Source organism: Parasteatoda tepidariorum, chromosome 5 (assembly GCF_982258835.1).
Source record: "Parasteatoda tepidariorum strain Cologne lab strain chromosome 5, Ptep-v5.0, whole genome shotgun sequence".
In the NCBI taxonomy this organism is placed as follows: Eukaryota; Metazoa; Arthropoda; class Arachnida; order Araneae; family Theridiidae; genus Parasteatoda; species Parasteatoda tepidariorum.
In genome coordinates this window covers 73,898,653-73,911,581 of record NC_141759.1, presented here as the reverse complement: position 1 = coordinate 73,911,581, position 12,929 = coordinate 73,898,653, and positions in this window count along the sequence as shown.

Below are 12,929 nucleotides of genomic sequence, written 5' to 3'. Positions count from 1 at the left end.
TGTTATGGATAAAGCGTGAAGGAAAGATAAACCTTAAGGATGGGGTTTTTATCAGTTAAAGCCTGGAGTATCTTCAATGCTTTATTTGGCTGAAACCATAAAACCAAAATTTACAATATATATTGGTAAAGCAATATATTATTAGGTGATATATATAGGTATAGTGCCCACAAGCCCCTTGTGATATTAGGATTCACTATAATGATTTTTTTTTTTACTTTAAAGGTCATTGCCTGGTATTCCTGACATTAGTATTTTTTTACGGTTATGAACTATTACCCGGTGTTATTGCACTAGTGTTTATGGTCAAGGGCTATCAAACAGGTAATAGTGTGGTTTGTAAATACCGGCTTCAGACTTCTTAGCTTTAATTTTGCTTTATTAGTTACATTTCTATTAAATGGAAAGTGAAGGTTTACAAAAATTTTACCTCTTATATTTTTTCTCTATAATGACTTGGAATGAAACTGCTATATATTGTTAAAAAGCACACAGACTTTATTTGTTTTAAAAAAATGAGTGATTTCATGCTTAACTGTTAAAATATACTTTCATTATTTTCAGAAATCAAACTTTCATAATATTTGCTACTCATTAATTATATTTGAATTAAATTGTATTGATTATGTCTTTACACATTTCTATCTAAGGATAGAAGGATTTAAAAGATTACGACTAATAGCTACCAAAAGCTATTAAATTTTACTTTTTCTTATTTGCCTTAACGGATTTTTATAATCCCTAATTTTTTTCTGAATTTGTTTAAAAGGCGATATTTATTTTAAAATAATGCAATATTTAAATTTAAAATGTTAAATTATCATATTATCAATCTTCAAAGTGTATTTCTTTTTTAGTCTTATATATAATTAAAAATATATAGAGAACTTTAAATACTTAATTGATATCATTTGTTTATTAATTGATGTATTTTTATTATATGTTGTCATCTTTTAAATTAGTACATTAAATAATATCAAGATCTATCATATTTTAAGAATGTAAGTTTCTTTAATAGTTAAAATCATCAAATTTTAAAGTGTTTTAAGATGCAAATTATAACATTAACCAATGACTTTATTATATTACTACCTATCTATTTTTGAATGACTGCAAGATGCGTCATCATTTGTAAATCGTGGCATTTGTTGATTTAGAAGCCAATCATGTTTCACACATGCATGTGACATCGCTTACAGGTATCCAATTAAATCTGATTTAAAACACATAGTTAGACATAATTACTTCACTTTGTCTCGAGTTCCAAGTACCTAATTTATTTCTTACTTATGATGTGAATATAAATCCAATTACTAAGAAAAAAGATATAGCATTGAAGAATATAATTTCTCCTAGTAGAATATAGTTTCTCTTTTGATAATTTTATTGAAATATAAGATTTATAATACTATTGAAAATTTATAATATTATTGAAGCTTAAAAGATATATTGTTAATTAAATTTCTAAGTATTAAAATGATTTTAAGGTCTTACTTCCAGTAGGTTGAAGTTTTTCATTAGTCCTATTAAATTTGAGTTACGAATTGACTTTATAAGTATTAAAATTACAAACTTTTTGATATGCTATCTAACTTTTTCTCAATGTATATTTGAAGAGTCATTTCTAATTTTTTAGTTTAATTTAAAATATCTGCTGTAAGATCATATGGTAGTAAATGAAGGTACAGTACAGAACCCGTTATCCGGAAATCAGAAAACCGGAACAAAATTTGGTAATTTTCCCGCCATTTTAAAATAAAAAAATTTTTCCTCATAGGATTTTTCCTACTTTTTTGAAACTTGCTTACCTTACCATCATTTTGGAAATAATCATTAGTGTATTACTACAGCGTTTTTTCTTCTTTTTAAGATTATTTCCAAATAACTTTTTTTTTTTAGTTGGGTTTAACAATAAAAAAAATGGCTTCTTGCAGAGATTCAGAAAACCGGAAAAATCAGTTATCCGGAATAGCGATGGTCCCGATCGTTCCGGATAATCGGTTCCTTACTGTATTATGAAGATAATTGTACATAAGCTTTGCAAAATAAGTATCCTTGTACAAAATAGACAAATAATATCTTTATCTGAATACAAAATGTGATACAAATATATATTAGAAAAAAATAGCTACAAAAGTAAAATTCAGTCATATTTATTTTAGGTTAATAAATTCTAGTCTAATTTTCTGTTTTTCATTTATTAATATGATTTTAACATCCCATGTTATTATGATAAATAAAACTTAAAACCATGCCTTTACAATATTGAGTACTGCGATGGACATAATGAGTTTTTTTTTTGGGGGGGGGGTAAAACAAGGATGCTTGCTCTGCAGAATTTATATGATCTTGCTTATCTAAATGCAGTTTGTTAATATATGTTATACTTGCCTAAATTTTCCTGTATAGCTAAAAACTCTTAGGTCACTCAAATTTATTCACATTTTTTATTCGTTTCATTTTTGCAAGAATTATTTTATTTTTAATTAGTATTCATACTTGTTTTATCTTTTATTTGATCAAATATCGTCGAATTTTACTCTATAGGCAATTTTTTTTATTCTTCTTTAAAATGTGTACTTTAAAGTATGTGTTATACTTTTTTATATTGTGAAAACAAACAAATTGTGATCTCTTGTTGTTTCTTTTTTATGAAGTTTGAAAAATTGTTTGCTATTTTTAATTGTTATAAATATTTTGTTAAAATTGTTTTTATAATGTAAATTAAGAGATTGAGTCTTTTATCTTATGTTAGTTTGCTAAATCTGGTAGTATCATTTAATGCTTAATAAGAATTGTTTTTTACTTTTTTTAATGCAAAGTTACAATTAAGTTTAAAAGTCAAAATTTTAAATAACCATATTTTATTCAATTTTTTTAATACAAGAACCTTTTTTTGCCTTTAACTTCTTTTTAAAAAACATCATCTGGGAAAGTAAAATTAGTTAAAAAATCTAGTCAAATCTTTTTTACTTAAAAATATACGTTGAAAATCAAATTAAATTTTACATTTTTAAAGGTATATTTTTTATATTGAGGTTCTTTTTAAGTCACATTTTTATCTAATTTAAATCCCTTATCTAAAACTACTTCTTATTAAACTTTTAGAAATATTCCTTGTATTATAAATAATTATTGTAGATAAGTTTACCCATTGTAGAATTTCTTATAGCTATTATTCTGTTTAACATTTTACTTACAAATGAAAGGAGCATTTTTCGAATTTTGTTTTGAATATGATGTGAAATTATAAGAAAATCGTTTTTCAAAGTGTATTTCAAAAAAATTTAAATTTTCACTCATTATTAACTTTTAGAACTTATAAATATAATTAGAAAATGCTTTTTTTTCTTTTTTCTCTCCATTTTAAAGTTATATAATAGTAAAATCTGTTTTTAAGAATTTAGAATATTTTATTTTAAATTGTTAGGCAAAAATCAAAATAATAAACTTTTAATTATACAAAATATATAGCTAAGTAACATAAATTAATTATTTTTTTTATCTAATTTTATATAACAGCATTTAACTCAATTTACAATATCTTGTTTTGTTCACCTGATTTCAGTTGATGCAAGCTTAAAAAACAGACACTTTCTAAATGTAGAAAAAACCCATCAAATGTTAAGTTATTGTCATATAAAAAAAACTACTACTGAAATAATTGAATGTCAGTTTTTTTTAGATTTGTTATTCTAAAAAATATTTGTGTTTATACATTTCTAATTGGTCAAAATGAAGTGTTTAATTTTTTTCCCTAGAAAATGCCACAATTTGATCTAAAGTTAAATTGAAACATTTGCTTAAAATTTTTTTTAATTAAAATGTTTTATTGCCATAAAATTTTCTGGATTACTTTTTTATTCTGCTCAATTTATGCTATTTCATTTGTTCAAATACCCAATTTATTTGTTTTGAAATAACAGTTTCAAACTAAGGACATTTTAAGAACTGTTTGCAACATTCCCACTGAATCTCATCTCTTGGAGTTAACCTTCTTCCTGTAAATATGGTTCTGGTTCTATGAAACTGCGGCACTTCAATACTTTTCTTCCTAATTTCTCTTAAATTTTCATGTCAGCCATGGTTTTTATCATTTAAATTATTAGTTTAGTTACATAACATTGATTCATTTAACACAGTACAACTATCAAAGTTTTATACAAATTGAATCTAAAACTGTCATATTTTTTTAATGTTTAAAAATTTTATTTTGAGTAAGATCAATAATATCGTAGCATATTCACAAATTTCAAATGCTTAAAATGGATTAAATGTAAGATTCCTAATTTAATACAATGTTAAAGTTTTATATTTTCTATGTTATTTACAATTTATCAAATTTTCATTTTTGCAAAGCAAATTTCCGAAAAAAAGCAACTATTTTGTTTCATATTCCCTTTAAAAGCAATTTTAAAATTGTCTATATTCTAAATAAAATTTTTGCTGACAGGAGGATCCAAATGAGTTTCTTTTTCTTATATCATACTACTTTAAAATGTTTTATGTTAATGTGACCATATAGAATATTGTGTAAATACATAACATGAAGAAAACTGATGCATATCTTCTGAATGTGTATATTTGTGTTTCAAAAAGTTTCATAGCGCCATAAATTTAATTCCTATTTTCTTATGCTTATTTCTTATTTTAAGCTTTAGTAGTCAAATACTATCTAGTCAAATTTTTAACATTTGTAATTTTTAGTTTGTTAATAACTCTTTTGGGTTTTATTATAACTTATATGTTTCCTGCAGTCATTTTCCTTTTTCCTTCCTGTGTGATATAATTATTTTTATAATACTCAACTTATGATAAGCAAACAACCCAACATTTTTAATTACTATTCATTTCTCATTTTGCTATTTATTTCATTGCTCATTATACCAGTGAAAATCCTATGTATGAGAGAAAGTTTTTTGAAGTAGAAAAGATTACTGTTTTTTAAAATGATCTTTTTTGATGCATGGAATTCTTCATAAATATCTGCTGAATGTTTTTTTACAATAAAGTTAATAATTGATGAGCTTATTAGGAGAAAGTTCTAGATGACATTTTTGAAAAAAAATTAAGATTTCTCCGAGAAATCAAATTTTTTTTCCAAATAAACGGCATTAAATGTGCAACATTGACTTTTTGCCAAGTTATAAAGTTTTATAGATCTCAGTGTATGAATGCACATAATGGCAGTTTTTTGGAGTAGAAGAAGATTATTTCAGAAGTATATTTGTCAAAAACAATCAACAGGTAACACTAGAAAACCTGTCTTGTTGCAGCAAATTAAAATGCCTAGGAATCAGAGTCGGTATGATTCAAACCATAATTAAAATCAAAGTTTAATTTACTTGATTTTTTAAAAAAAATAATTGATTTAAACTGAATTTTTTAAATAAATCATCAAATCAAAAATATTTTTATAAATATATTCTGTAGCATCTGATTCTTTTTAAAATCTAATTTCAATGATAATGAAAGAAATAATGAACTTGTAAATTATTATATTTCTAAATAATAGTCTAATAAATAAATAAAATTAGAGACTAAAAGTAAATAATAATGTTTTAAAATAAGTTGCTGGTAATAAACATATTTCAATTACACCTATTTAGTTTTATGTTAATATGCTCAAGTGCTTTAAAAATGTATTAAATACATAACTAGCGTCCACCAATATTGAAGAAAAATTGCTCTGCCCAAAGAAAATTACAACAATTTTTTTTATATTTTACATATTTTGATCTTAACTGATTTACTCCTTATTATATATCTAATTGCCGACTGGTCTTTAAAATTTTAGGATGTTTAGTTTGATCAAAAGTAACCGTTATTTTATTTATTTAGTAAATAGTTAGTAATAATAAAAATTATAACTTTTTGGAAGATTTTAATTACAAATATCTACCATTTTAGCTACATTATTGTTTTTAAATAAAATACTGTTAATATATTTTATCAGATGATTTGATTAATAAATACAATAAAAAAAATATAAAAAAAAGATTTAAATCAAGTATTCTATTCAAATCAAATTTATTTCATTTTGTTAAAAAATACAAATTTAGCCAACCCTGGCATAGTTGCTATGACTTGAACAGATTATATGAGAGCTGAGGATTCATAGATTTAATCAATTCAATGCTTGCAAGTAAAAAAATGCAGAATAGGCATAACCCTTATTTCCTATTGTCAGCGTACAAACTTGAGTGACAGTGTACTTTCTACTTTCTAAAAATGTCTTGTTAATTTTTCTTCTAGCACAGAAAGTAATTAAAAATTTTTATATTTAATTAAAAAAGGTCTTTTTTGGGTGTTTGCTTATCTTAAGAGGTATTGGGTGCATACCTTCGAACTAGTGGAGAATTTCCGTAGTTTCAGAGAATATGTTTCCTAGTGGTAACTAAAATGTTGCATTGATGTTTAAGTAATATTTAAAAGAATTTTGATCTTCAGTACATATAAATTATTAAAACAGATATATAAAGGCTCGTACTTAGAAGCTCTGATAAGGGTTTTTAAAAAATACTGTTTCAAAATTTCTGTTTAAATTTACTACCACTAGGAAAAATATTTCGCCCAAACCTCAAATGTTGGAGGGTATGTAATGTATTTATTGCCTTGCATTAACTCAAAACATAAAACTTATTATGGCAATACTATAACCTAGTTTTTATCAGCAAGGATTATCATGCTTATTTTGTTATATTTTGCTCCATGACATGCTGGCATAGACTCGATTTTTAGTCTATATGAGCACTTTTATTTCATCTTGACAAAAAATATTGTATCCAATGGATTTTAAACATTATATTATGCAGTATCATTTTTTACAACCTTAATAAAATTATATATGTAAGGTATCAATAAAACAACTGCAATTTTTAAAAAGGATTAAATTTTTATTGGTATCAACAAGTTGGCACAGTTTTTATAATTGATTACTGAATATATAAGCCAGGTTGCAATAAGTCTTATCCCTGACTGCCTAATACATTACAACTGCCATGGAAAACATTCAACTCCAATTTGAAATTGCTTCTAGTAAATCTTAGACAAGCCTGTCTCATTTTAGCAACCAGTTAGCAATTCAATCTTCCTGTATAGCTGGTAGGTTTGATTTTCAGGTTGTGACAGTTGTCTTGCAAGACTTAAATTAAATTACCTATTTTGAAATAATAGCGAATCACAGACTTTTCTGTTCAATCGGGTGTTTGTTTTAAAAAGAAATAACACACAACTGAGAGAAGAAAGTGTCTGTTTAAGAATGCAATTTTCTAAAGTAGGATCATTGCAAGTGGTAGCAAGGTCTTTTATAAACAAACTGTGCATTTTTGTTGTGCAAATAATCTAAGACACAAAACAATTAAGAGTATTCAGCAGATTTTTTTCAGGTCTTTAAGACACAGTTTCCTAATTTTTCTTGCAGTTTGTCATCGGTTTAGAATTAGACTTCAACTGTGTCATTCCAATGATTGTATTCCATACAACGGCAAAAACGAAAGAAACTTGATACCCAAGTTATGATGGTTGTCTCGTCTTTAAATGTAGGATGCAATTATTTGGGTTTCCACTTGAAGTTTATAAAAATTCTGAATGAAGGTTATATAATTGCAGCCCCATAACAAATAAGATATACCAATGCAATTGATAAAATATATATATATTTTTTTTTACATTCAGGGAGAACATTGAGCCACAATGACACAGTGGTTTAGGCAATGATCTATCATTGTGAAAGACCATAAATCTGTCTTACTCGGTGGCAAGTAGCATACCCAGCGTCAGATTGATGGGTACCAGCTGGAGTAAAAGCAACCAATGTACAATGTTGATCATATTGCCATCATCATGCTTTTGGTCTTATAATTGTTGAGCCCTAATCTCCATGACCCACTTGGTTAACACCTGGTTGTTATGGAAGAACATACACCGAGGGACCAATAATTGGGGTGTCCAGATTTTTAATATTGGTCCTAGAATGGCCTATATAGGGCCTACATTGGCCATTATAGGGCCTATGTTGGCTGAATAGTGATTATAAAATATCGGGTGAATCTGACGATTCTATATAGGACCGATATTGGTTGTAAAGTGGTTGTAGAATATCGGGTGAATCGGCAAACTCTATATCTGACCAATATTGGAAAAATAACGGCCCTTTGAGCCTAGATTCTTCAATATTTAGCAACATGGAAAGTTATTTTGCAACAAAGAAAGGTTTAATTCCCAGGTTATGTTAAGACACTTTCATTAAGTCGTGTAATGTTTTAAATTCTTTTAATAACGTCTGACGGCCTAAACTCACTTTATTAATTTGCTGGACTATTATTTTTAATTCAAAGTTTAATTCACAAAGTATAATGATTGTCTTATAATACTTTACTTAGGTGGTTTAGTGATTTGAAACTTTCTACATCTGTAGGCTTAATATTGACTTTGACCAAAACTTCCATGCACTTTATAAGTATGTTTCTGTGGTTGAAGCACTTAACTGAATCCCAATTGTATTTATAGTTTCTTAGCAGAGCTCTAATGGAATTAAATCAAATATGTATTGTTTAGTGTGATTAACCTTCATTAGAAAATTTTCTAATTGTGTTGCAGTTAAGATTATTATAAAAAAAAATTAAGATTATAATTATAAAAAAAATATTTAAAAATACTTCCACAATCAAGATAAAATGTGATCTTCTTTGTTTAGTTCTTAAAAATTCTATTCATTTAAATGTAAGTAGCCTTTGCCAACATGTCTTTCTTTTTAAGTAAAATACTTATACTGGCGACTATTTTTTAAATTTTCTATTTCATTTTCGTGTATATGAAATAGTTATTTATATTGTAAATAAAATAAAATTTGACAAACGAAATGTGATAAATATATTACATATTTATGAAAAGAAAATACTTCATTCCATTACTATATTGGTATTATATATGTATCTGCTAAATATTTAAAGAGCAATATTTACTGAAAAATAAAACTATATATTGGTATGTCATATATATGTATTAGAATGTTGCTTAAGATTTAGTATGAATAAACTGTTTAAAAAATATGTTCTACTGTATTTCTTAATAATTAATACAACATCTTTTAATTGTGAATAAAAAAATTTTCTTGAATAGTGTTAGTAAATTGTAATTTCAATAAATTATTTTTTATCATAATTTACGTCATCAAGAAATATATTATGAGCAAGCAAGTTGTTTTTCCAATTTTTTTAAAATCATTTTTGGTTTTAGAAAGAAAGAAAAAAAAAAACTTTTTTAAAACCATATTTTATGGTGAAACATATTTTATTAGATTTAATTCTGAAAGAAATTCAGAAAACAAGAACAGCTTAATAAAATATTTGGATAAATTTATCTTCAGATTTTGAAATTGTAGCTAACAGGCATTATAGGAGTATTGGGTGGAAGATATAACTTAGAACCCTACAAACTTATGGGATATTTGAAATAATGAAAGCCATTCATAGTAATCGATTAAGATAACAGGTTCAAGAATAGATAAGTTCCAGTGACAGCTCTACAAAGATCTTGGTTCTTCAAAATGCTTGAGGGATCTCAAACCAGAAAACCATTAACTTGAAGGCTGGCTCATATTGAAAAGAATTTAAGAACATTAAAAACTGGAGAAGAGATGCAGTTGGGTTAGTCTGGGCTTGCAAAAGACCATTGAGTAATTTTTCAAGAGCTATTTGCATTATATGAAGAGGAAAATCTTTGCCAACTTCCTGAGGGGAACAGGGCTCAAACCTTAGACACATCTATATTTAGGAGTAATTTTTGTCATAACTTAAGTCAGCACAGGAGGTAGCATTTGAATCAGTTCTCTACAGTTAGAATTCTAACCTGGGTTGCTTGTATTCAGGATTTTATTAATACATACCCTTTATTATTCAAGGATGGTTTATTGACAATTTCATTTTAAGATAAACTCTAGTTATAGCTATTTTGTATTTTGGCTACAGCAAGCTATTGTATTCTAGCTAGTTATATGTTACATGATATTCTGTTACGTGATATTTGTCCGAGTTTGTTTCTTTTTGTTTGAGTCAAATATTTGACTCAACAATTATAATTAACTTTGTGACATTTCAACACCACGAGAATTTGTCCTTATAAGATTCTACTGTTCCTCTTTATTTTGCCTGCACAAGATATCTTTTTATTCTTGTATCAGACATCCCACAGTTATTCTATCTTTGTGGTTTTCTCATGTATGGTGACTAAGCCTAAGAGAACAAGGCAAAAATTAAATGGATTGTTATGCTAAAATTTTTAGCATATAATTTATTTCAATTTTGTCTAGTTCTCATTAATGCCAGCACACCTTGGTTATAATGGTCAACCTAACCAATTTATGATGGTTTTGTGGTAATATCAACGTTCAACTCGAGATTTCGAACTATTGCCAGAGAACTTCCAGATCAGATAATGGAACAAACTTGTCTTCGTTGAGAACTTTTCAAGATAAATTAACCGGCATTTGAGTTACATGCAGAGGAAGAACCTACAAGGGGACTCCAGCAGATAATCTATTCATAACTAAGGATATTTTTGCTATTAGAATGGCACTAGGAAATGTCTTAGTATACAGTGAAATTTCAGGGGAGTGACCACTCTCTGTTCCACAGTAGAATGATCGTTCTTAGGGGTTACCTCCATTGAATTCAAACTGTTATCGAAGGTAAATGATTTTTTGAAAACGATTTAATGTTAGTCAGTGTGCTTTCCTTGGTGAGGAAATGCCACTTGTGTGAGCGTCATGAAAAACGGATTGATGGACAAAATTAACATCAATAAAAATTATCCCTACTGATATAATCATGAGTAAAAACAAACTTACCAATTACGAATGATAGAAATATTTTGAATAACTGAACAACTATGTTTTTTGTTTCAGTTTGCATTAAATTTTATATCATAAAAATTAGTTCGCTTTAAAAAATGAGGAGGTTTGTTTGTTTGAGATGCTAGTTTTTTCTTAGATAACTTTCTTTTCTTATTCAATTCCTACTATTAGTTCACACTTTCCTGTTCAAATTTTCAATCGTTAATAAAATGTTTTTTATTCCTCCAATTAAGTTCAAATGCATTTTTTTAAAACTTGTGGTGGATGACACTTGATGTTAATACAGTTTTTTCAAATATCAATTCATTAATTAAATTTAATTAATTTTAGTTTTATATGGGAGAAAAAATTGTGTTACGAATATTAGTGTTATTTTCAATAATTATTTAATAAAAATTAACTAAAATAAAAAATTTCTTCGTTGATCTAAGTAGGAATTGACTTTAGTTTTATTTTTTTTATTACTTGTTTAACTTTCAACTCTAAAATTAAATCATTAATAGCATCGTCTCTGACTGTATCACGAGGTTGTAGATCTCTTTCAGAGTTCATCAAAAAGAGCACTCTAAATAAGAATCTTACACAAATATTTTGAATACATTTTAACCTTATTTGTTTTGTTTTGATATTTCTTTGTGTTTCCTTACAAGACCTTTTTCCGCATTTAGTGCAGAGGTTCGCCCAGTTGCTGGGAGAGGTTTTGATGGCCTCACCTAAAGGCATGGGCGGATCGTGAATTTGTGGGGCCCTGGGCTGAAACTACTTTGGGGCCCTAATAGCAATTCTGTCAAAAAACTGTTTTCTATAGTGATGTAGATAAGTATATAGAAAAAAAACAGGACAATAAAATAGTTTTATTTATTTATTTTTTTTATTTGTCTATACAAACAGCAACTGTACAACACTGTTGCAAAAGAAATTGACAGGTTATGTGTAGTTATGTTATATAAATTATAAAGCAACCTTTCTGCATTTTTGTGCTGCAAATTCCTTTATTTGCTCATCACATTGTAAGTCCTTCGTTAAATCACAATTTATGGAAAGAACTGATAAATGATTTAGTCGATAGTTCGACATTGTTGTCCTATATTTGTTTTCTATCTATGACATCCTGGAGAAAGAGCGCTCAGCTTCACAGCTAGTGATTGGCAAAGTTAAAAAAAATCTTTAAGATAGTGTAGCGTCTCGCAGTGGACTGATCGTTAAGACACGGTTTCCATCAGATCACCGAAGTCAAGCATCACTGGCTGCGGTCAGTGTGCGGGTGGGTGATCACTTGGATCAGTCTACGTAGGGACCGAGGGTGTGCGGTATTGGTCCTCGTTAAACTGTGCTACCTTAAAGTGCTCGACTTCGCGTGCAGGTCGTTGGGCTACCGAAGCGGGGGTGCCATCCCCTCTGCAGAGGAACAAAATTGTGATGGCATGTCTTCGGATCATCCTCAGGGATGTTTCCCAGACCGTCGTCAATAGCCCATTGTGCAGCTCTAGTGCGACGTAAATGAACTACAACAACAAGATAGGGTAGCAATTTGGGAAAACATCAACAAATTTCTTTTCATAAATTAGCATAAAAATTTCACTGCAAGAGGTGTAAGACTCTGGCTTAGATTGAAGTAAATAAGATTTTAACTGAACGCACTCATTCATAAAATGCTCGTCTACGTCATCTGGATAATAATCAACAATATTATGTACACTTTCCAAATCTATAATTTCCATATTTTTGTCTTGCAAATCCATTACAAATTTGAATTTCTTGCTATACATCTCATAGACTTGGCTCCTTTTGTTTAAATCCATAATCAGCTTATCCAACGCAACGTTTAGCGTGTCTCTTTTAAATTTTTTTGCGCCGTATACTGAGAATTTATCTGTAGACTTATCTGAAAATTTTGGAGTAATGCATCTCTTTTTTATGTCATTGTAATCTATTCCCACACTAATACTTAATTTCTTAGCTTTCGATCTGATTGGTGCCTTATGTTGTTCACGAAGTCTTAATGATACAATTAACTTGTTGCCTTCACAAATAACTTGTTGTCTTCACGTGTCAACCACACTAACATTGATTT